The sequence below is a fragment of the Hemicordylus capensis genome, chromosome 10 (assembly GCF_027244095.1).
Source record: "Hemicordylus capensis ecotype Gifberg chromosome 10, rHemCap1.1.pri, whole genome shotgun sequence".
In the NCBI taxonomy this organism is placed as follows: domain Eukaryota; kingdom Metazoa; phylum Chordata; class Lepidosauria; order Squamata; family Cordylidae; genus Hemicordylus; species Hemicordylus capensis.
Window position 1 is genome coordinate 7,200,192 of NC_069666.1, and position 22,871 is coordinate 7,223,062.

The 22,871-nt window shown below is 46.1% G+C and overlaps 1 protein-coding gene across 9 annotated transcripts in view; it reads left to right on the forward strand.

Moving 5' to 3' along the window:
• Positions 1 to 22,871, forward strand: part of AGBL1 (AGBL carboxypeptidase 1) — a 371,201-nt gene that overhangs the window by 187,859 nt on the left and 160,471 nt on the right. The window lies entirely within an intron of this gene.

The following is a 22,871-nucleotide window of genomic DNA, read 5'->3' on the forward strand; positions in this document are numbered from 1 at the left end:
ACAACAGCTCCCATCATCCCCAGCAACAATGGCCGATAGTCAAGGCTGATGGGAGCTAGAGGGCCGAGGTTGCATAGGAACATAGGAAGCTGCCATATACTGAGTCAGACCATTGGTCTATCTAGCTCAGTATTGTCTTCACAGACTGGCAGCGGCTTCTCCAGGGTTGCAGGCAGGAATCTCTCTCAGCCTTATCTTGGAAATGCTGCCAGGGAGGGAACTTGGAACCTTCTGCTCTCCCCAGAGCGACTCCATCCCCTCAGGGGAATATCATAGTGCTCACACTTCTAGTCTCCCATGGTGGACCCTGCTTAGCTAAGGAGACAAGTCATGCTTGCTACCACAAGACCAGCTCTCAAGGTTGTGTAGCCCTGCAGTAAGAGAATACCTTATGTTACCCCTGGGGGTAGATGGATAGATGGAAGTCTAAGAGCCTGTGGGTGGTGAAAGGAGTTATTCTGAAGTCAAGGCCTGTGTGAAGAATCTAGAGGGCTGGCCTTGAATCCCCATGGGGATCAGCAAAACTTCTGTTGACTTCCAGCTGGGGTTCCTTGTCACCTCTGAGGAGCAATTGGAATTCATCTTGAAGGCTTGAGCATAAATTGTAGTCAAAGAAAAATCAGGTCAAAGAATAAATATTCCATTGGTTGTATTAACAGGGAACACTTGCACTTTAATTAAAACCAACCCTATACACTTCAGAAGGGCAAGCATTAGTCCTAGCAAACGTGCTCATTCTTTTTCTTAATTTACATGGGCTTCAAATACAAGCCTCCATCGATGAGTGTAAATCGAGTATGGGAGTACTTGGGGCACAGTGGGGTGTCAGATGGGATTGCCAGCTTCTGTCCCAGAGAAGATGATTGTAAAAAACCACTGGTGAGTTTGTTTCATGTGTACTCTGCCTCTTCTTCCAAATAACTCAAGGCAGATTACATTTGGCTTTCTACTGCTCTCCCATTCAGAGAATTGATGGGGTAAATTCGTGATTGGCTCATGGTCCTTCCAGTCATTTTCTGTATGCTCTGGTTTGACGTAATGACATTTTCCCTTACCATGTGAGATTTTTTCCCCTTACCTGGTAATGTTTTCTGATGGACTAGACTGGGAAAAAAAATCATTAACTTGTCAGATTTCAGTATTGGGGTAAGCTTTTCTGATGGGTAATGTTTTCTGATGGACTGGACCAAAGGTTTGCATAACCCAGTTAGATTACCCTACCCGGACAAGCTTTTCTTAAGGTTAATAAAAACCTCTTACCTAGATTTCTGGCTGGCCAGTCCACACACCATACCACAGGCATGGTGGCGATGGGGAACATGCAGGGAGGCCAAGCAGGAGCCTGAGTAGAGTCGGTGCCATCCCAGGACAGGGCAATAACAGCATGGGCAGGTGGATTCCATCAGGGAGCCCAATGGGCCAATCGGCACTCACTATTGACATCAGCTGAAAGGCTTAGCTGATGGAGGCTGTTGCCAGGAAGAGGTCGGAGAGAGATGAGCAAGGGAAAGGAGGGGAAAGTCCTGCAATGGATGGGTTAATAAAGCAATGGAGGGGAAAGTCCTGCAATGGAGGGGAAAAGTCCTGCAATGGAGGGGAAAAGTCCTGCAATGGATGGGTTAATAAAGCACATGAGGGAGGATCCAGGAAGGGTGGGGCTGTGGTGTTCAGATTGTGAAGCTGCTTTTAAATATGTCTCAGCCAGTTATGAGGGGGCAGAACGGGAGAGAGGGCCATAGTTAGGGTTGTGTGAGCTGCTGGTTTGGCTGGTTCAGTTTGAATACAGAAAAACAAATGTGATTAATTTTATCTACCCAAGAATTGCCTCTGAAGAAGAGCACTGCCTCAAAATGCGTAAGGCAACACTGAACCAGTTTTATGAAAGTGGACCCATAAAAACATATAGAGCAAATCTATCAGAACCTTGGGAGTTCTTCCCCCTTTTTCTGCTTTCGATTTGATGATGCGGTGCCATTTCTCTCTCCCTCCCCTCCTCTTGCTTCAGATACTTGCAAAGGGGAATATGGTGAGGATTCCCCTTTACAAGCAAAGCGGGCATTCCCCAATTCCTATCCTAAAGGGGAGGGCAGGGGCTCACCTAGGTAATTTTGGTGCCTGGGCCTGAAGGGCTTTGGAGGTGTCACGGGCTTGTGACACTCTATTCTAACTGTGCAGGCGCGCTGGAGTGCCTCACGGTCCTGAAGGGCCACTAGTCTGAAAGGGTCAGGCCCAGTGGCTGCTCCTGCCCCACTTGCCGCTGCCACGGGGGTGGGGGAGGCTTGCTTTGCACACACACCCCACACACCCCGGCCGCGGACATGATGACTAGAATTAGTTCGCTGCAGCGGTGGGGCAGGTGCAGGGTGGAGTAGTGGCAGGAGGCCCCCGGACCTTGGAGGCCATGGAACGGGGCCCCAAGTTCTGGGGTTAAGAATGCCTCTGGGTGGGGGGGGGGGAGAAAGAAGATACTCTGTACCTTTAGTAGTGGCCACAGTGGAGGTGGCAGAGACATCGGAGGCAGCAGACCCCCCCCCGACCTTTCAAATGACAGCCTATGCTGGCTGTGGCCCTGTTAGGGGCCTCACTGTATGCACAGAGGCCATTTGCATCACCCCATGATCTGTGATTTGCCAGATTCCCCTTTACAAGTATTCCTGAACCTACCTGTGAACTGGTTGTTAGAATTGGGGCTGGTCTGCTTCCAACCAAGACTGGCTGCACTGGGCCTGTTCAATTCAAACTGCAGTTCAAATTGAGCCGGTTCACACACCCCTAGCTGTAGTCTCCCGGTGAGAAGCCAGTTTCAGGACAAAGCTGCCTAGGAGGAGGAGCTCAGGTGCTGAAAACCCACTTCCTGATCTCTGAGGCCTGTCCCAGGCACTTCTAGCTGACCCCCTTAAAGGGGCCAAAGACCACTGTTCACTCTAACAGGGATGTCCAGATGTTGTTCACTACAACTTCCAGCATCCCCAGCTGCAACAGCCTTTGGCTGGGGATTATGGGAGTTTTAGTCAATGACATCTGGGAATCCCTGTTAGAGGGAACACTGCCAAGGACATGCTCGGACTGACACTGATTTTTGCAAAACAGATGACCAAAGATCAGGATTGTGCACAGCTCCCGAAGCTGAGTAAGACACTTGTCCTACCCGGTTTACCATCATGAGAACTGCCTTTTAGTCTTTCACTGTTTAATACAATATTGCAAACATTTCTGAGCATCCCCCGCCTTTTCTAAATATCTGAGGCTGCTGTAAACTTAACCAAACCACTGGTCCATCTAGATTGGTGTAGTCCACACTGGCTGGCAGTGCTGCTGCAGAGTTTCCCCCTGGAGCTGACTGGATTTGAACCTGGGATCTTCTGCATGCAAAGCAGGTGCCCCACCACTGAGCTGCAGTCCTTCTCTGTCAGAGCACCCATGGGCAGTAAGGAAGAGATGCCTTCAGGACTGTGTATGTGAGGCATTGCCAGGAGAGAGGATAAAAAAATCCCCTGTGTCTCTTTTTTGGTGGTTCATAAGGAAGCAGATGAGCTATAAAGTAGTATAGAAATTTCCGCCCTGAACATATTGCAAATGATTTCAGTGCATTGGAAAGCTGAATCCCAGTTGGATCATGAGGTTATTATTGTAAGGTCATCTTTTCATTCCCCACCTTCCTTTTTCGGGGGGAGGGGTTGTTTAGCACTATCATTTATCCAAAAGACGGAGGACACTTAAAACATGCCCAGAGGTGTATTTTTCCCCTTTTCATTGTAAGAATATAAATATGTTTGCTGCTTCTCTGGTTCAGGCAGCTTTCAAGCAGTTCCAATCATTTCTCCCCCGTTTGCTAAGTTGCTGATTTGTTAGTCCCAAGCTGAAATATCATTTCTTAACACTGACATTTATGTTGGAGCAACAAGAGAACATAAAGCCATTGCCTTCCAATAATTGATATTTTAATGCCTTATAACTTGTTAGCAAAATGCCCACCAAATGGCAGAAATCTGTCTGGAACTGTGGCTATAGAGATGGCCTGTGTCCCAACTTTTTTTGCCTCTGCTTCCCCCTGCGGCTCTGCATCCCTTGGGCCCCTTCCATCTGTCCCTCCTTCTCCGTATCTTGCACTGTTGTCATGGCCCCAGACTCTGATTCGGAGAACTTGCAAGATGAAAGAGACTGTGGGGCAGGGCCATTTCTGGAGAGGGGCCCAAAAGTACCTGCCTTTTGAGAGCCTCTCAGAGTAGAGCAGCCCTAGGAGCCAGTGCTGCTGGAATCTGTCCACTCCAGGAGGCAGCTCCAACCCCATCCTCTGACTTTGAGGATCCCTTCTTTGTGGAACTTGTGGTGTGGCAGGACCCAGAGGCCGCCTGCGTACATATTGCTATTCCGGAGGCAAACCCACATGCTGTCCGAAATATCGGAACCGCGGTTCCTGTACCCAACTGCAGCTCAGATTTTGCCCCCAAACCTGGGAATGAACCCTTGGTTTGTAGTGAGTTAACTTCCTCCCTTAACTCCAAACTGGAGTTAATGGAGGAAGGCTTCCCTCCCATTGGCTGGCGCAGGCTGTCCTTCCAGGATCAGAAGAAGCCCACACAGCCAATCCTGCCTCCATTCCCAGTTCCCAGAGTGAAGATAGTGATCCTCTTACAGATGTTACAGTCTTACAGTCCTCTTACAGATGTTGGACTACAACTCCCACTGTCTCCAACTATTGGCCACTGTGGCTGGGGATGATGGGAGTTGTAGTCCAAAGCCAGCTGGAGGGCTAAAGTTGTGTAGCCCTGCCCTAACAGGAATATCTTACAGTCCTCACATGTAGTCACCCATCTAAATGCAAACCAATCCAGACCCTGAATAGCAAAGGGGATGATTCATGCTCCCTGCTACAAGACTAGGTCTCTTCTCCTTCTCTTATCTGTACCAGCAAAGCAGTTCCAGAGGTGAAGGTGGACAGACAGACAAACAAGGAGGATATGTCAATAAATGACTATTAACCATGATAGCTGAATTGGACCTCTGTGTTCAGAGGCACATTGCAATTATTTGCATGATGTTCAGAGCAGAAACGTCAATACTAGTTGATAGCTTATATCAGTCACTGAAGGGTAAACAGCAAGGGAAGGCTATTGCTTTTGAGCTTCCTAGAGGCTCTTATTGGCCACTGTATGAGGCAGGACATTGGGCACAATGGATCTTTGGTCTTCTCTAGCAGAACTCTTTTCTGATGTTCTTAAATTCTCAGAGTATCCTGCTCTGGCTGCAGATCCAGGACAGCTCCCAGGGGAACTGGTCAGAGTCACGGCTGGAGCTAACCAGGAGCTGAGTATTGCAAAAAGGGAACGTTGCTCCAGCAGCAGCTCTCTGGAGATGGATTGCTTTTATAGTCTGCTGCTAAGACAGGGTAATGTGTCCATGCCGCTTCCATAGGCCGGCCTTAGTATTTAAAGGGGTCTTGCCCATTTTCACAGACATTTGCTCTGGTGGTACTGAGGGGCCTCCACCATGTCTGAGAGGTCCTCAGAAGACTCTTCAGACCTGGAAGATGTGGGCAGGGCAGTGTCCTTGGGTTCTGGCAGGGCTGCTGGTTGGGGAGTTTCTGGTTTATCCGATGTGGGAAGCCCCAGAACCATGGAGTCAACTTGTGCCTCGGTCACCAATGTCTTCCGATCGACCTCTTCCTCTGAACTCTCTGCCCCTTTCCCATCTGAGGATGTCTGAGGACTAGGATCATCATCCAGAGTCTGGGAGATGTGAACAACAGAACAACAAAGTTTTCTCCTTTCTCTGTTGCTGAAGGTTCTTTTTGAGGGATATGTAAATTCTTTCAGTTTGGCTTGTTTGGAGGTCTATTTTCCCCATGCTAAAACAGTTATTTAGATGCAAAATGCCAATTTAATGCTCAAAATCCAAATACTGAGTTTACAAAGAAATTGACTGGCCTGAAACTACAGCTGCTTTTGCTGAAAATAAATCACTACCAGGGCAGGATTGATCCCCCAAAGCTTCAATCTATGTATTGATGGCGAGTCTGATCCAGTAAGAACCAGGACTTTCAAGATACAATATCTGAAAACAGTAGAGATCTGACAGGAGGAGAAAATGGTCACAAATCATATATATATCCTAGCAAACTGCTCATTATTATTATATACCATCTCTCTTGGGTTTAGGATGCAGTGCATGAACTAATAGCTATGCAGATAAGCAATGAGGCACAATCATCATCATCATCATCATCATCATCATCATTCATTTACTTTTCATGAAGAACGTTCCCATTAGGATATTAGGTTTTAGGATCTTGGTCTTTTGCCTTTGTCTGGTTGGTGGAGTGATGGAGCAGAACTTCCTGAATGCTACACTCTAGCCCCAGAAGTTCAATTGTGGGCCTCTTTTGGAAAACCCTCATTTTAGGACATGATTCAGGCACAGCTAAAAGAGAGAGGCTGTGGATCAGTGGGAGAACACCTGCTTTGCATGCACAAGGTCCACAGTTAAAAGTGAGGTAGAAGGATCACCAAGCCTGTCCTACCTTCTGTGGTCATCTCTGCATGTGATCTGCAATAAATGCAGCTCTGGCTGCCAGTGTCTGTGTTTATCATAGAGTTATGGGCTTGCAGGGCCAGGTGGAGCTGAGCTGCTGCAGTACTGAGGGCTGCCTCTCTGCTGCTCATGGGATGCATTGTGGGATACTGGAGGACCCAGCTGGGTTTCAGTCCCTGGCATTTCCAGGTAAGGCTGGGAAGGACTTCCTGCCTTAAAACCTGGAGAGCTACTGTTGGTCAGTGTAGACCAGGGCTGCTCAGCTTAGGCCCCCAGATGTTTTTGGACGACAACTTCCATAATCCCCAGCCACAGTGGCCAATAGCCAGGGATTATGGGAGTTGTAGGCCAATATCTGCTGGAGGGTCGAAGTTGAGCAGCCCTGGTGTCATGGCTCAGAGCAAGAACGGGATGATTCGCCTGCTAGTGAGGGCTCAGAGGCACAGCAACAGGAGTTGGCAGGGAGACCAGACTCTGGAGTTGAGGATTTGCAACAGCTGCCAGACATGATTTCTGATGGGGAGGAGCCTGGAATTTCACCTGTCTTGAGAAGACGGCTCAAAAGGGAGGCTCAGTGGAAGTCACGCAGGTGCAGGAGATCACTAGAGAGGAAGCCGAAGTGCTGACTCAGGGAAGCCTGATTGGCTGCTGGTTCTCTTGAGCCATATATATTTGGTAGTCTCTCAATTGCTCAGGTGCTGTTTGCAACTTTCGCTGGTCCGCAGACAGTGTGCTATTGAATTCCAAAACTTTGTCCGAGTTCCAGTTTGCCTTGTTTATGCTTTCCTGCTTTGTTCTGTTAATTCCTTGCTTCTGCTGTCCTTCACTATTTTCATTCCTTTTTCTGTGTTTTCTGTTCACTTATTACTCAGTTATTGTTAGAGGGGGGTACCTAGTTCAGTTCAGGGGACTTAATTCATTTACTGTTTTTTCTTTGTGAGCCTTTTATTTTTCACTCGTGCAGTTCCGCTGCCACTTTCTGTTAACTCACCGGGGAGTGCTGAAGGGGGTTGTAAATCATGTTGGGTTAGCCAAGCTAACAGATTTACGACACCTGGTGGAGACAGTACTGAGCTTGATGGACCAATGGTCTGACTTGGTAGTACAAGGCAGCTGTCAGTGGTAGACCCTTTGCATGCAGAGGGTCCCAGGCTCAGTCCCTTGCAGCATCTCCCAGTTGGGCTGAGAAAGACTCCTGCCTGCAGCATTGAAGAGCTCCTGCTAATCTGTGTAGACAATACATAGCTAGAGGGGCTGATGGTCTGACTCAGCAGATGATCGCTTCCTATGGCCCTGGCCTGGTCCTCCTGACACTCAACCCCTTCTCAGCCAATGCCCTCATGACCGCCACAATGTCACATGACCTCCATTACTGTGCTCAGTGCATGGTCATGTGACATCTCTAACTGTGAAACCCTTATTGCTGGTTTGATGGGTTCCAGAATAAGACAATTTGGACAGATTGTGTCAAAACCACAAACACACCATAAATAACATCATGAGATGATTAAAGCAAAACCCATGGTATTTCTAATGGGACAAACTAAACTGAAGGGGAAGCTTTGCTGTGAACACTGAGAATGCATGAAGGGGCCTTTCCTATGGTGGCTCTGAAGCTGTGGGACTCCCTGCTATGGGAACTCCATCTAGCTTCTTTTCTTACTCCACCTCCATCAGGCTCCTTTGCTTCAGCAAGTGTTTAATCAGATGAATGGAGTTGTCTGTTTTCTCTGGATTGTTTTATCAGCTCTCTCTCTCTGTCTGCTCTGATTGTGTGTGTTTTAACTTTTAAATTATGTATTTAACTATCAGCAAACATAAAGGAAGCACAACAAAAACCAAAGAAAACAAATACTGCAGGAAGATGTCTCAGATATAATCACATCAAATTTTGTAGGAACAGCAGCCTGCAGTTCCATACAAGGAATTATACTCTTTGTACCAAGTACAAACTGAGCATATCTTTGAAAAAAGGCAGATCATGGCTTGGGGGCTAGAGAAAGTTAATGCTGCTATTCAGCAAAGCAATAAAGGGTGGCCATGCTGCATAATCAGGCATAAGCACACCCTTCAATGGGCAGATCTGATGCATGAGTTTCTCTGGGACCACTTTCTGTCGGTCACACTCTGCCATCCCATTTATAGTGGTGTCCATTGTACAGCCTAGGGCCCAGTGTGGGCCCCATCAACCCTAAGTGTGATTCCCTGAGGCTATTCTTACAACCAGGAGGAACTGGGCTAAGAGAGTCTAGCCTGATTTCTCCTGGTCATGTGATGTCATGGGAGCTGCGTGGAGACACCTGAGTAGAACTAATTAATGTTTTCCTTTTTAATCTTGTTGTAAACCGCCCAGAGACATAAAGTTTTGGGCGGTGTAAAAATATGATGAATAAAAATATGATGAATAAATAAAAATAGAACCTCGACCGGGAGGCTACAACAAGCCTCCCGGCCTCAGGGGTCTCCCCGAGATGCCCCATGCACTTGCGCGGGGCATCCTGGGACTTCCGGGGGCCAAGCAGCCCCCTATCCCTGCTGCCCCTACCGGCTCCGTGATGGAGCTGGTGATTGTGTGGGCGGCCGATCCAGCCACCCAGGGATGGCTCCCTGCTTGTGTGCGGGGAAAGCAGGCTAAGAAGGTGCTTCACTTTGCTCATGTGAAGCGCCTCCCTGAGTCATTGTTTATTGGGCCGGTGTGAAGCTTTGGCCAAACCAGAATTCTCTGCATGGTTCCCTTGACAGTATGCAGAAGCGACCCTTCCCACCATGCAGTGCTGTGCTTTGCCTAGTGTTGGTGGGGCTCCTTTAAGGGAAGTGGAGCCCTCTTGAGCCCCTGCACCATCTTGGAAGGTATGCATAGAATGCTGGGGAATGTAGTCCTTTACAGTGCTCCCCCCAGCAAAGTTCTTAAGAGAGGGCTCCATCTCTCTTAACAAGCCCCCCCCCCAGCAGTGTTTCATCTAACAGGGATTCCCAGATGTTGTTGACTACAGCTCCCATAATCCCCAAGCAAAAGCCATTGCATCTGTGGATTCTGGGAGTTGTAATCAACAGCATCTGGGAATCCCTATTAGAGGGAACACTGCCCCCCGCCTCCCACCACCAGCACTGAGAAAAGCACAGTACTGTGTGGTGGTCAGCACAGTGGGAAATTGCTCTAAAACTGAAAGTTTTTTTGGGGTGGGTTTTTTTGTTTTGTTTTGGTCAAAGTGGCTCCTGCTTGAAGAATAGCTAAGGTCACTGATTTATAGAGTTGCTCCGAGCCCTTGCGATTCTTTTAACTTGTTTGCTTAAATCTTATCCTCTTTATACCCAAATGCCTTGGGTGCTTTTGATAATGGAGAAGTGGGATGAATAAATCAATCTTAGATCTCATGGGCTTATGTTACAGAAGCAAATTAAGTTAAACCAAATTCATATAAACACACAACATAATTTACAAAGTCCCACCTCTACATACATCTCCTAGAAACCTCATTTTTGATATATTTTTAAATTGTCATATTTTTCAATTTATTAATGGGTTGTGAATAATTATTTATTGTGCCCCTGATGAGTATTCACTTGAAATACTTTGGGCCTAATAACACTACTACTACTAAGGAAAAACTTTAGTGCCCCTTTGGCATTTTCCTCCCCTGTTGTTCAGTTAAGGGCTTCGAACCACTCAACGTGGCTAAAAACATAAAACAATACTGTCTTAGGACACAACTGATAAAAATCAACAAAGCAAATAGTGAGGGAGTAAGACAAAAGTAATTACGGTCACATCAAGTAAAGTTAAAGTGTGCCGTCTAGTCAGTTCCGACTTCTGGTGCCCACAGAGCCTACCCTGTGGTTTTCTTTGAGTAGAATACAGGAGGGGTTTACCATTGCCTCCTCCCACGCAGTCTGAGATGATGCCTTTCAGCATCTTCCTATATCGCTGCTGCCCTATAGAGGTGTTCCTCATAGTCTGGGAAACATACCAGTGGGGATTTGAACCGGCAACCTACTGCTTGTTAGTCAAGCATTTCCAGTACCTGCTGAAATAATAAAAAGTCTTCATAGGTCCATGGAAAACCATCAGAGAGGAAACCAAACAAATAACTTGTAGCAGGGAGTTCCAAGGGTTGAATGTCACAATAAAGAAAGTTCTCTCTTTGTGTTTCTACCAACCATTCCTTAGATGAGGGTGGGTCACATGTTATTATTTAATATTACTATTAGACGTTCCTGCCTAGCCTTCTTCCTGATATCTTACTTCTCCATGTGCAGGGAAGATTAAAAACAAAACAAACAGAGGATAGCATCTAGGGATCTAATCCACATGAGGTTGCTGATTGTGCAGTTTAGCTTTTAGCTCCATGTGAAAGGAACGTTGTCTGTCTATAACTAATGATTTAGAATCTAGCTCTGCTGGGGAAGGGAAGGCACATCTTGTCGAAGATGTAAAGGAAGACAGAGTTTGACACTTGCGATATTCTAATAAGAATAAAGAGTGACCCCCCCTCCCCCCTCCCCTGCCCCTCAACCTTATTTCAAAGTCATTTTGCTTCAAATTGCTGAGAATTAAATAGCAACACTCAGTTGATCTCTGCCAAGCTGCCCTGTGTGTGTGTCTGATCAATGGAAATGCAATAAGCTAGGCTGCCCTTAAGGAACAGAAACATAAAACCAAAGAAACTATTGATCTCATGCAAGGTTTTATTCTACCGAAGGAAGAAGAAAAAAACCTCTCTAATTCCTTCCACAGCACCCCCCCCCCACCTACGTTCGCTCTTGGCTGTCCAATTGAGTCATACAGCAAAAGTGAATCCAGTTCTGAAAGAGGTGACTCGGATGGGGGTGGAGTGCCCTCTCTCCTTCCCTCTGTCTGGCAATGGCAAAACAATTAGGGGAAAGCTATAAGGAAGCATAGAAAAATGATCATTTTATCACTTGTGTAAAGACTGAAGGCATAGTAGGTTATCAAGGTCAGAACTGGTGCTCTGCTCTGGGCTGAATGGCAACAAATCTCCTATCTTTATTTTTCTGTCTTCTCCCCTTCCTGGCCGTTTTGCAACATCAGAAAGACAACTGAGAGCAATGGCAAAGCAATACTCTCTCTCATGATTGGCTTTTAATAGTTTTATGTAACATCTTGTTTTTCTTTTAGTTGGGAATGCCCTTGCCAACTGCATTGTGACTGCATTTCCATCCATACAATCGATTCCTTATTCCTTTCACATTGATAGCCCACTCTAATTCAAGGACACAGGGCAAGTGAACTAGTCAGTAGGCCTCCTGTGGCCCAGCAGAATGACCAGCTTGGCTTGATATAGAGTTGGGTTGGAAGTGATGCAGGACCATCACATCTGGTATGTGGATGGTCTGGCACAGTCCCAGGGGATATTTAAATCATAACCAACAAGAAAGTATTGGGAGAGGAGGTAAAGGGCCCTGGCAGTGCTGGGAGAGGAAGCACAGGGGAAGAGCACCTCCAGGTATGCTGTACTGGGCAAAGGAGGTTAGGAAGTAGCCTAGAAGAAGCACAACCACACTCTTGCAGGAGTCAGGGGAGAAGGCCATATTTCATGCTGAAGCATCCCGGTCAGTGCCCTTAAAGGGTCCAAAGTTGACATTGCACATAATCCTTCAGGTTACAAAGGGTTAATCCTGAGGGGATGAGCCCTTACCCTCCCAAGACACAAATGTGAGAGGGGCACTGTTCCATAGTCCATCTATAGAATCGAATCGATGCACCAACTAAGGCCCTATCCTACGCCACCTGACAATACCTCGAAGGTCCCAGGCTTCTCCCCCTTCTGGCCTTCTGCCTTCTCCAGTACTCTGAACATAAGCAAATGTTTCATATTGTACCTTGATATGAATATTTGAACACATGAGGCTGCCTTAGAATGAGTCAGATCATTGGCCCATCTAGCCCAGTCATGACAACTTTGATTGGCAGCACCTCTCCAGGGTCTCGGGTAGAGGGTTTGTTCCAGTCTGTACCCAAGAGCCTTAAACTGGAGCTGCCAGGGATTGAAACTGGGACCTTCTGCATACAAAGCTGGTACTCCAACCCAAAGGACTCACAATTGAAAAGGAAACCCAAGGGAGGCACCAGCAACAACCACTGGAGAGAAGCTGTGCTGGGATTGGATAGGTTCAGTTGCCCCTCCTCCCCAAACAAAATAAAAGAGAACAACCACTTTAAAAGGTGTCCCTTTGCTCATTTAGCTGGTCATAACTTAACATAACAGAGCTCTACCACTGCGCTATGGGCCTTCGCCAAAGTTGATCTGAACTTGGAGAGGAAGTGGATTCAAAAGTGTGCCGTCGAGTCGGTGTCGACTCCTGGTGCCTACAGAGCCCTGTGGTTGTCTTTGGTAGAATACAGGAGGGGTTGACCATGGCCATCTTCCACACAGTATGAGATGATGCCTTTCAGCATCTTCCTATATCGCTGCTGCCCGATATAGGTGTTTCCCAAACACACCAGTGGGGATTCGAACCGGCACCCTCTGGCTTGATAATCAAGTCATTTCCCTGCTGCACCATTAGGTGGCTAAGTAGATTCTCCCTCCACTACATTCCACTTCCAACCAAGAAGAGAGGTTCAAGCATACCGACTCCCTCCATTCCTGTGTTCCAGATGTCCACCCATATCATTTCCCCACCCCATTGCCGTATGCCATCTTTTGTTGTTACATTGCCCCAGAGGTGAACCTACAGTAGGTAATTTTGGAGCATGGACCTAAAGGCCTTTGCAGCCCCCCACTGTAAGTTAAACATCATCCCCCTAAACACATGGACATCCACACCATGACACATGCAGTATTTTTAAAACATGGGTTCTTGAGGGCACAAACAGCAACTGAACTCACAAGAATGCAAGAATATAAAACAGGCATATTTATGCAAATATGCATTAGCAGAAACATTTCAACACGCAACTTAGCATATTCTCATCCCACATCTTTCTTTCCCCACTCCCCGCTCTGTCTCTAAAGTAGAGGTCACACTCAGCCGCTTGGTGCAGGTCACAGTCAAGCTCGGCTGCCTGGCACAGCACAGGCCGGTGGTGTGGTGGCCACACCACCCAGGACAGACTAAAGAGGATTTGGGGTGTGTAGAGGCCCTGGACTTTGGCCCATATATTTTGGAAGTTTGGGTACATTTGAAGCATGTTCTACCTGTATACTGAGATTTTGTATAATCTTTCTGGCTAATGTACAGAGCCATTAAAAAAACCTGACATACCTGACTCCAAGTGTATGTACATGGAAACTTAACCCATTGATTTGGGTGAAACCAGTTTCCAGGTAAAGCTGCTTCCCCCGAGTTCCCTCCATTGACCTGTGGGACCACGCCCACAGGTCCAGGGGTAAGGGCACCTCTGCATTGCCCCATGGATTCCTAAGCATTCCCATGCATTATGCAATGCTGCCCAATGCAGGAATGGAATGCTGCCCAGCATGGGTGCACCCTGAAGAAAGGGATTGACAACAAAGCAAGTTTCAAGATTAAGCTCAGAAAGGATTATTCTAAACAACAGGGAGCAACAGAAATGAGTTTAAAAATGATTACAGAAACAGATACTTTACTGGCCTCATTTGAAGTATGTTTTACTTCTGATATGGATTTCACTTTGAAGGGACCCTTTGGGGTGGAAAGGAGAGGGTTTCCACTGCCCACGATATGGTTTCTGACTCAGGGATGCTCCAGTTTTTCTCATCGTTCCGAAGCAGAACAAGGAAACACCTCCATATCCCAGAGGGCAGCTGGTGCTGACGATGGTGGCATATGGCAGCGGGATACCTATCAGCTTTCTTTTGAGACTCCATTGACAGGCCTCTGAAATGTCAAGGAGGACTTGAAAGCATCCAGGAGTGAAGCTCTAAACAGACAGCATTTCCATCACAAAAGGCTTCCCATTTGAACAGTGTTTGCCACGCAGCCCCCTGCTCCTCAGAAGCCAGAGAAGAACTGAGGAGGCCACATCTCGACAGATGCTCTCCCAGGGCACCCGGACTCAAAACCACTTTGCTGAGATCACTGCTCTTTAGTTGTCTGCACTCTCTGATCAGATGGCTCAAAACAAGTTGCTGTGAGTTGAAAGTCAGCAAGAGAACCCTGAACTTTGTTTTGTTTGTATCCTGCCTCTTTTCTATCATGGAACTCAAGGTGGCATACTTGGAGACCCCAGGCAGTCTCCCATCCAGGTACTGACCACTCTCAGACTTGCTTAGCTTCCCCTCAAGCCCGCCGGCATCCTGTGTCTTCATGCCATGCCATGGGACTAAAGATGTAAGGCAGAATATATGACACTCCCCCACACACACACCTTTCTTTGCACAACAACTCCTCTGATATGGGCTAGGCTGAAAGCCAGTGGACTTGTTCTCCCAGTGAACAGCTGAGTAGGAGGAGCATTCAGCCAGGCTGCAAACCCCATGCACGCTCCTGAGAAATGGTAGGGCTAGGAGAGACTCCTGCTTGAAATCTTGGAGAGCCACTGCCCGTCTGTGTAGACACTAGTGAGTTCGATGGACCAATGGTCTGACTTCTTAAGTTGGTGGAGACCTTGGGTCAGCCCAGAACAGGATCCCCCAGAAGAGGGAGGAGTGTGGAATACATTGCAAGTGATAAGATATACCCATTTCCATACTCCAGCAAGACATTGTTCAGCTTTGGGGAGCTGTGTGGGGATGCCTGTGCCAGCAATACCTGCCCTGTTGAGAAGTGTGTTGCTTGCAGGGATCTAACAGCTAAATTACCGTTGAAGAACACAGGCCTATATTTTTGCAGGTTATCTGAGCACCACAGTGAAGCAATCTGGCAACTGCAACCATATCACTAAGCTGAACTACTGTATAAGCTGTAGGATCAGGAGTAAGGGAGTTTCCCGTCTGCTTAAGCAAGGCTTATTGGCCCACATCAACAAGCCCAGATGGCAACAAGGAAGAGCTTAACGGAATGTGGGCTCCTCTCCATGAAAAGGCATTGGCCGCTTCTCAAAGAGAATGCCGTGTTCCTTAGCAGGACAAAATGATCCTTGCATCCTTCCAAGAGGGAAGGCGTAGGAGCTGGTTGCGTGTGGACTACCAAGTGGTGGTCCATCTGTTTAAGGTGCCCCACGGATGTGTCCTTGAAATGCCTCTGTGGAGAAAGGTCTCCCCTGATGGTGGCTTTCAACTGTCACACATCCCATCTGCTTCATGCTTCTCCGTTGAAAGGTTCTGGCATGAAGTGCTTGAGGGATGCTCTGATATGCTTGAAATCATGATGTGGGTGGAAGTCACATCGGGTGGCTTTTAAAGCAATGAAATGGATTCCTTAATCTTTCTCTCCCCTTACATCTCCCCCATGAACTTGAAACCAACAAGAACATTTGGGGTTGCAGCCCACAGCAGAACTGAAACAAAATGAGGGTGGATGCAAGAGAAGGGAATTCTCAGGTCAGTTTCTAGTTAGCTTGAATGTGGTTTCAAGTGTTTAAATTTCTGAAGCTCTTCTCACAATCAGTGAGAAGAGCTTCTGGCAGGTCTGCAGGGAGAGCGGGCTTAGCCACTACCAGCTCTGACTACCGGCTCTATCATAGAGCCGGTGGGGGCTGCGGGGATCGCGGGCCGCCTGGCCCCTGGAAGTCCCAGGATGCCCTGCGTGAGCATGCGGGGCATTCTGGGGGGACCCCCAAGACTGGTAGGCTGTCTGCAGCCTCCCAGTCGGGAGTCTACTGGTGTGTTGCCACCAGCAAACAAATGAGGTGAATGGAGCAAGCGCTCCGCTAACCTCATTTAAGGAGAGGAGGAATTAGGTGGGCTGGGCTCCCTTGGCCCTCTTTCTACTGATCATGGGAATAGCTTCTCTGTTTATTTTTGTGAACTGCCTAGAGCCTTTGGAGTCAGACGATATATACATCAAATAAATAAATAATAATTAATAATATATTTCTTTAATTTATCCCCCCCCCCCGAATATTCAATGTATGGCAGACAAAATAAAATACAAACAAACTGGTCTCCAGGTAGTGTTGGCTGTAATGGAGACCCATTTACAATAGAGGAAGATGTCTTGACTGACTTCTGTCCCTACTGCTTTCCATGGGATGTAAATCATGGCCAACTTTAGCTGGATTGGGGCCATTTGCTTAGCAAGTTGATATTTGCCAAAAGTGTTAGGGCCTCAATTGATCAAGAAACCTAAGGTATCATTTTGTAAAAAGCATTGGTCGAAACTGAACTTCAAAACCAAGGGCTAAACAATGCTCTTTGAACTCTTTGATTCGAACTTTCAAGGTATAAAGGTACTTTCAAAGTACTTTTTCTTCTCGTTAAACTAGCCATGGGGACTGAGTTGGATCAGGGCATGGTGTGGGAAAGGGTGCTGGATCCAACCCCCCCTCACCCCTCCTGCCAGTTTCTCACTTAAAAATCCCCTGAAGGAATTTGCAGTGGAGGGGAAAATGTATGGGGACAATGTCCATAATTTCCACCTTTTTATGGCTAATTTTGGGTGGAGAGATTTAGCTACCCTACATCACAGCGCCGGTTCAAATCCCCTGGTCAATACACCTGAAATCTCACAGGGGAAAATAGAGAAGACACTTGGAAGGATCTTTAGTCCAAACATTTCAAATATGTATGAAATGTTGTTTCACCATGAAGCTTAAGCATGCTGACAGCCAATCCTATGTGTCTTTACTTAAGAAGTGGTCCCACAGGTCAATGGAGGGACCTCACGGGTAAGCAGCTTTACCTGCTTCACCCAAATCAATGGGTTAAGTTTCCATGTAAATACACTTGTATTTATGTCAGGGTTTTTTTTAAATGGCTCTGCACATTAGCCAGAAAGATTATACAAAACCTCAGTATACAGGTAGAACATGCTTCAAATGTACCCAAACTTCCAAAATATATGTAAACACAAGGAGAAACTCCTAGTGCTGATTTAATCAAGGTTAGAGAGATTTATTTGAAACCACTGCTGTAATAGAAGAGAATCCACCTTGGTTTATTTTGTCTTGCTTTGTTTATTTCCTCTGGGATACTGGAACTAAAATTTAATACCTAGTTTTATTCAAAATTGCATTAGGAGTGAATTTAGACCTGTAGCTTGGGAGAGAATTACAGAAGGCCTTCCATCTTCAGATGATCCATGTGTGGACAAGAAGGTCATAATAAGGTTTGCAGGAATTAGTTTGCATTGTAGCACGTCCTCGCCCTGAATGGAGCCTGTGAGAGGTTTCTCACATTGTAAATTAGTGACCTGGCAGTAAGCACACAAGTCAGATTTATGTCAGAGAAAAATCTGGAATGGATAAGTGCAGATGTAATCTGGTAGAAAAGGGGAAGAATTATGCTTGTTTTGCAGAACTTCCAGGGTGGATCTGGAAGCAAGTTCCATGCATTTGTAATTCTCACCTCTAAGAACAGGCAAGCATTCCAGTCCCCTGAATTATTCTCTGTCACAGATTATTATCATCTTAGTTGGAGATCTTTCCCTCACCGGTTAGGATAAAAAACTCCAGTGGCCTTTGGGAAATGTAGTCTTTCCAAAGGCTGCTGACATTGTGTGTGTGTGTGTGTGTGTGTGTGTGTGTTTAAAGTGGGGATGAATAAATGGATAAAACATTCAAGAGATTGACTCACCCCTCTATTTTCAGCACTGGCAAAACAAAACACAATACCAGGAGAATGGTTTAGCCTCTGCTCTGAGTGCTTCTCCCAGGTCTCAAGTGAAGGTCTTGCCTAGCTGTGGTCTTTCCCCTAGCAGTGCCCAAGACTAACCTGGGTCTCTTCAATCAGTACTTTCTCTCACTTATGTTTCTCTCATACATGAAATGAACAGTGTAACGTATGAATCGGGAAGTGTAAGGATAACTTCCGTGATCCATTTTTTTTAAAAAAAGGATCCTACTTCAGAAGGACAGTATTTGCTGAGTGGATACTATAATGTAGGTCCTGAACCTTTTTGCGGAGGGGGGGGGGGAGGTAGGATGAGTTTGCCCTCCCCAGATTCCATCCCCAGCTTCAGAACAAAGTAGGAAGAGAAACATGGCCAGGGTTTTGCTCACTGTCAAGCTGTCCACCTCCAACCTTCCTTTTAATGGACAAACAATTGAAAACCAGGAGCTCACAGAGTTCCCAAATTAGGGTAGGTGGCTTCTATCCTAATGAGATTTGTGAGAACTGCCTTATAGCATCAGACCATTGGTCCATCTATGCTGCACCTGTCTACACTGACTTGCAGTGGTCCTCCAGGGTTTCAGACAGGGCTCTTCTCTTGTCCTGCCTGGAGATGCCAAGGATTGAACCTGGGAACTTGTGCAGGCAGGGCGGGTGCTCTGCCACTGAGCTACAAGCCCACTCCCCTGAGCTCATGTTGCATCATTGCTTGACCTTTCAGTGCCTTTTCTTAACAAGGGAGTTGCAAATTGGGTTTTGAATCAGAGCCTGGAAGAACAGTGGATCCCATATCATCTCATGCTGTCTTATGCAACCTGAAAATTACAAAAAGAGGAGAAATTTCCCTCTTTGTATACAGAAAGTTTTGGAAATAACACAAATGACCTTCCAGTGATCTTCAGGCCTCTTCTTTCAGGATCATTTTTCACTCCTAAATGGAATGCTCATTGTATTCTCATCCCTCCTCTCATTGTATTCCCCCACCTTGTATTTCATACTGATTGGCTAACATCAGAAAAGAAAGAATTAGGATGGTCTTGGAAACAGTCACTGTATCAGGTGACACCTTGGAAGAGGTGCTGAATTAATCTCAAATTGGCTATGTTGTCTGTAGCGTTCTGCTAATATCAAGATGTAAGAGCAGTATTCACCCATTCTCAGAGTAGCCTCCTGTTCAGTGTTTCTGCATGTGTCACTGTTCTGAAATTAGCTTCTGATTAGAAGGAGGCAATGCCAGAACACTGACATGCAAAGATACACAGTGTAAAAAATTACCCATGACTCATATAGATATGCCATGGAAAGCCTAGTTGGAGATTATGTAATTCCTCTGATCCTCTGTTCCAGGAGTGCAGAGATGGTTTATGAAATTACATGCCCCGAGTGGAGGCTGATTGAAAGGAGGCAAAAGCCAGAGTCGTGAGTCACACAGAGAAGCTGAAGACATTCTCCTTGGTGGATATTTGGGGTTCTAGGAACTTTTAATTATTTAATGTATTTATTTATCATGGTGCCTGTGTGTGCCCCAGCAGAGAGTTTGGGAATTATTGAAGTGGGGTAGTGCAAATGCTGAAGGTCGGGGGCCATTTACTGTATGCTTTCTATATGGGGAAAATCTGCCTTGCACCACTTCTAAGCAGCTCTGCAAATTCTACGTATTTTTTACAAGGAGAGGACCCTGATGTCCACCCAGATTCAAGTGTCCAAATTCCAAGGCTGAGCTGCCTGGAATGGCTCAAATCTGGTCTGGATTAAAGCCATTCGGGGCTAAAATCTGGTTCACACATCCCTATTACCAACCAGATCCAAGAGTAAAAAGTGGTGAAAATGGGGTTGGGGTTGGGGTGGGCCAATTCCTTACTGCACTCCATGAGCCATACACTGGGGTGAGCTACATATACAAGGACACATCTATATCCGCGTTACTACAGGTCAGGAATTCTGCTAACCCAAAACTCTGCCCAAAGGCCTGATCAAAGGCAGTCAGTGAATACACATATTTTACAGGTGATGGACATGGAGGCAGAGAGATAAGTGATTAGCACAAGGGCAGCCATGGCTGAAGAATTTTTTAAAACTTGCAGTTTGCTTCCTGCATTTAAACAATTGGGCATCAGAATGCTTTACTGGCCCGCTGCCTACAGTACCACCCCTAAATCTACAAGAAGATCTTGATGTTACTCCCTTCTGCCCATCCTGCACCACCTTCTGCTTCATTTGGCTTGGATCCAGCAAAGGAGACACTATGACAACAGAAAAAAGACTGCAGAGATGAAGGGCAGGGTGGGGGGAGGCAGGCGGAGAAAATATGAATTGCATTATGTTGATGGTGTCCCTTTAAAGCGCCTAAATATCATTCCTACATCATCCTTTCAAGTTTACTGTGGAATTACAGCCGCTCGCTTTTTTGATTTCTGATGTCTCTCTCGCTCGTTAATCTGGCCCCGTGTGGATTTATTGTACAAATCTATTTGGCAGCTGAAAATTGCCCTTTGATGAAACTCATAGTCTAATCATGAACTCCTCAGGCATAGGAAATAAGGACGGGGAGGCAGAAAAAGCCAGGGCTCAAAGAAGCAATGCTCGTGCCTCCATTCAGTGTGGATTTTTGAGGTGCATCATGACATTTCAAAGCATTTCCCACTTGCTGGGGTGCCTGTTTGGCTTTTGCTCAGAGGATCCAATGCTGCTTCTCTTTGGATCACAGAGTTTTGCTGGCCTGGTTCCGGATGCTGGTCTGGATAGCCAGCCAGCCAGCTGTTCTCTTCCCCCCTGCAGCATCCGGAGATGGTGAAGCATCCATAAATCCACCTCCTCATTTGTGTGCCCTGTTGTTGACACTGGAGAGAAATATCCCTTCGGGCCTTGACCTGCCTGCCTGCTGCCCATTGTGTCCTGTAGCAAGTAATTGGACAACCACTGCCACAATCCTAGACCCAATTTGCTAAATGATCAATTGCCTTTTACTGTGCAGAAGAGATCCAGGTTGCCCTTTTATTTATAGACCAGATCTGGATTCTGGGATGAGCATGTCCTTATTTTTTAGTTTCTTTAAAAGGCATGTGGCGAAAAGACAAAAATAAGAGGAATGGATGGTGTTTTTAAAAGGATCGGATGAATTAATGGGAGATCAGAAAAGTATCATCTTTTAAGGCCAGTGATCAGAGTATACATCCTCATTTCCAAAGTGTGTGTGTGTGTGTGTGTGTGTGTATTTTAAATTTTTAATTAAATGTTTTTGTCAGAATCATTTCAGGTCACTGACCTATTAGTAGACCAGCTCTCCCTGAAAAGGAGAGCTGGTCTATCAGTTGCTCTTCTCAGAGAGCAGGTCTACCAATTAAACCCAATTGGTAGACCAGCTCTCCCAAGAAAAACAGTGCTTAAATTGCAGTTTTTTCTGGGGAGAGCAGTTCTACACATTGAGTTTGATGGATAGACCTACTCTCCGGGGGGGGGGGGGGAAGAATTGAATCACTGATTCAAGATTTTGCAATTTGAGGGTTCAACTGGCCGCCTTCCGAGTCTGGTGGTATATTAAACAAACAAACAAACCGAATCACATAATCTGATTCATGCACATCTCTACAAGAACTCCAAAATCTGGGAAGAAATTCAGCTGGAAGAATGAGATGCCCAGATAGAACTGTCCCTTGGTAGTAAATTATATTTCAGTTTCAACATGGCTTTAAAAACTATTTAACTGATATTAAAAAGATTTAGCTGTGGGGCGGCTTCAGCAATGGATTGCTAGTTGCTACGGAAGCTTTCTACTGTCTTGTCTTGGTCCACCAACATTTTTAGAATGGTGATTCTCTCCCTGTAGTCTACCCCATACCTTTTATAGAGCATTGGTTATTTTGTGCCTGGAGGCTGTTACAAAGAGTCTGCTTCTCCTCTCCATGAATCTTTGTGATAATGAAACTAGCTGGGGTGGAACTGCTGGAAACGAAAGATTATTGATGGCTGAAAGAATGTGGCTCCTGGCATTAACGAGCAGGGCATTCTCCCCCAATGCCACTGGCAAGAACCATGTTTTTCCCCCTTGTCTTTTGAAGGAGTATATTCAGCAAAGAACAGCTGAGCTGCTCCGGAACAGACTTGGTGGGTGGTTCTACTGAGATCCATTTAACACATAGTGGTATTGGCTTCATTATTCCGGATCATCATCCCCACTGATTAATCAGTGGTCAACTTCAAGAATCTTCTCCAGACCTTTCTTTTTCCTCCTTGTTTCCTTCTCCAGACCTTGCTGCCTCCTGCTCATTTCCTTCCACTAGCAGGACTGTGGGACATCCAAAAATTTATACATAAACTCAGCCCCTGTTTATGATCTCATTAGGTGGGTATGTGAGCTTCAGACTGGCCTAAGTGTCCTTCCTGTTCCTAGTTGGGACTTCTACAGAGTAGGGATGTGCAAATTGATTTGGGTACAAAATTTGCTGAATTTGCTGATTCAGGTGATTTGTAGACAAAACAAATCACCCCTGTGGTCCATTGGCTAGAGTCGGGTACAAATCGAATTGCGCCTGATTTGATTTGAATCAATTTGGATTTGGATCCTTCCTATTAATTTCTCCAGATTCTCAGCTTTCATTTAAAAAGAAAAGCTGTGCTATAGCCCTTGTAGAAGTGGAGTTATGGAGAAAAATGTGTGGTCACTATTTTTCAAGTGTTTGGATTCTT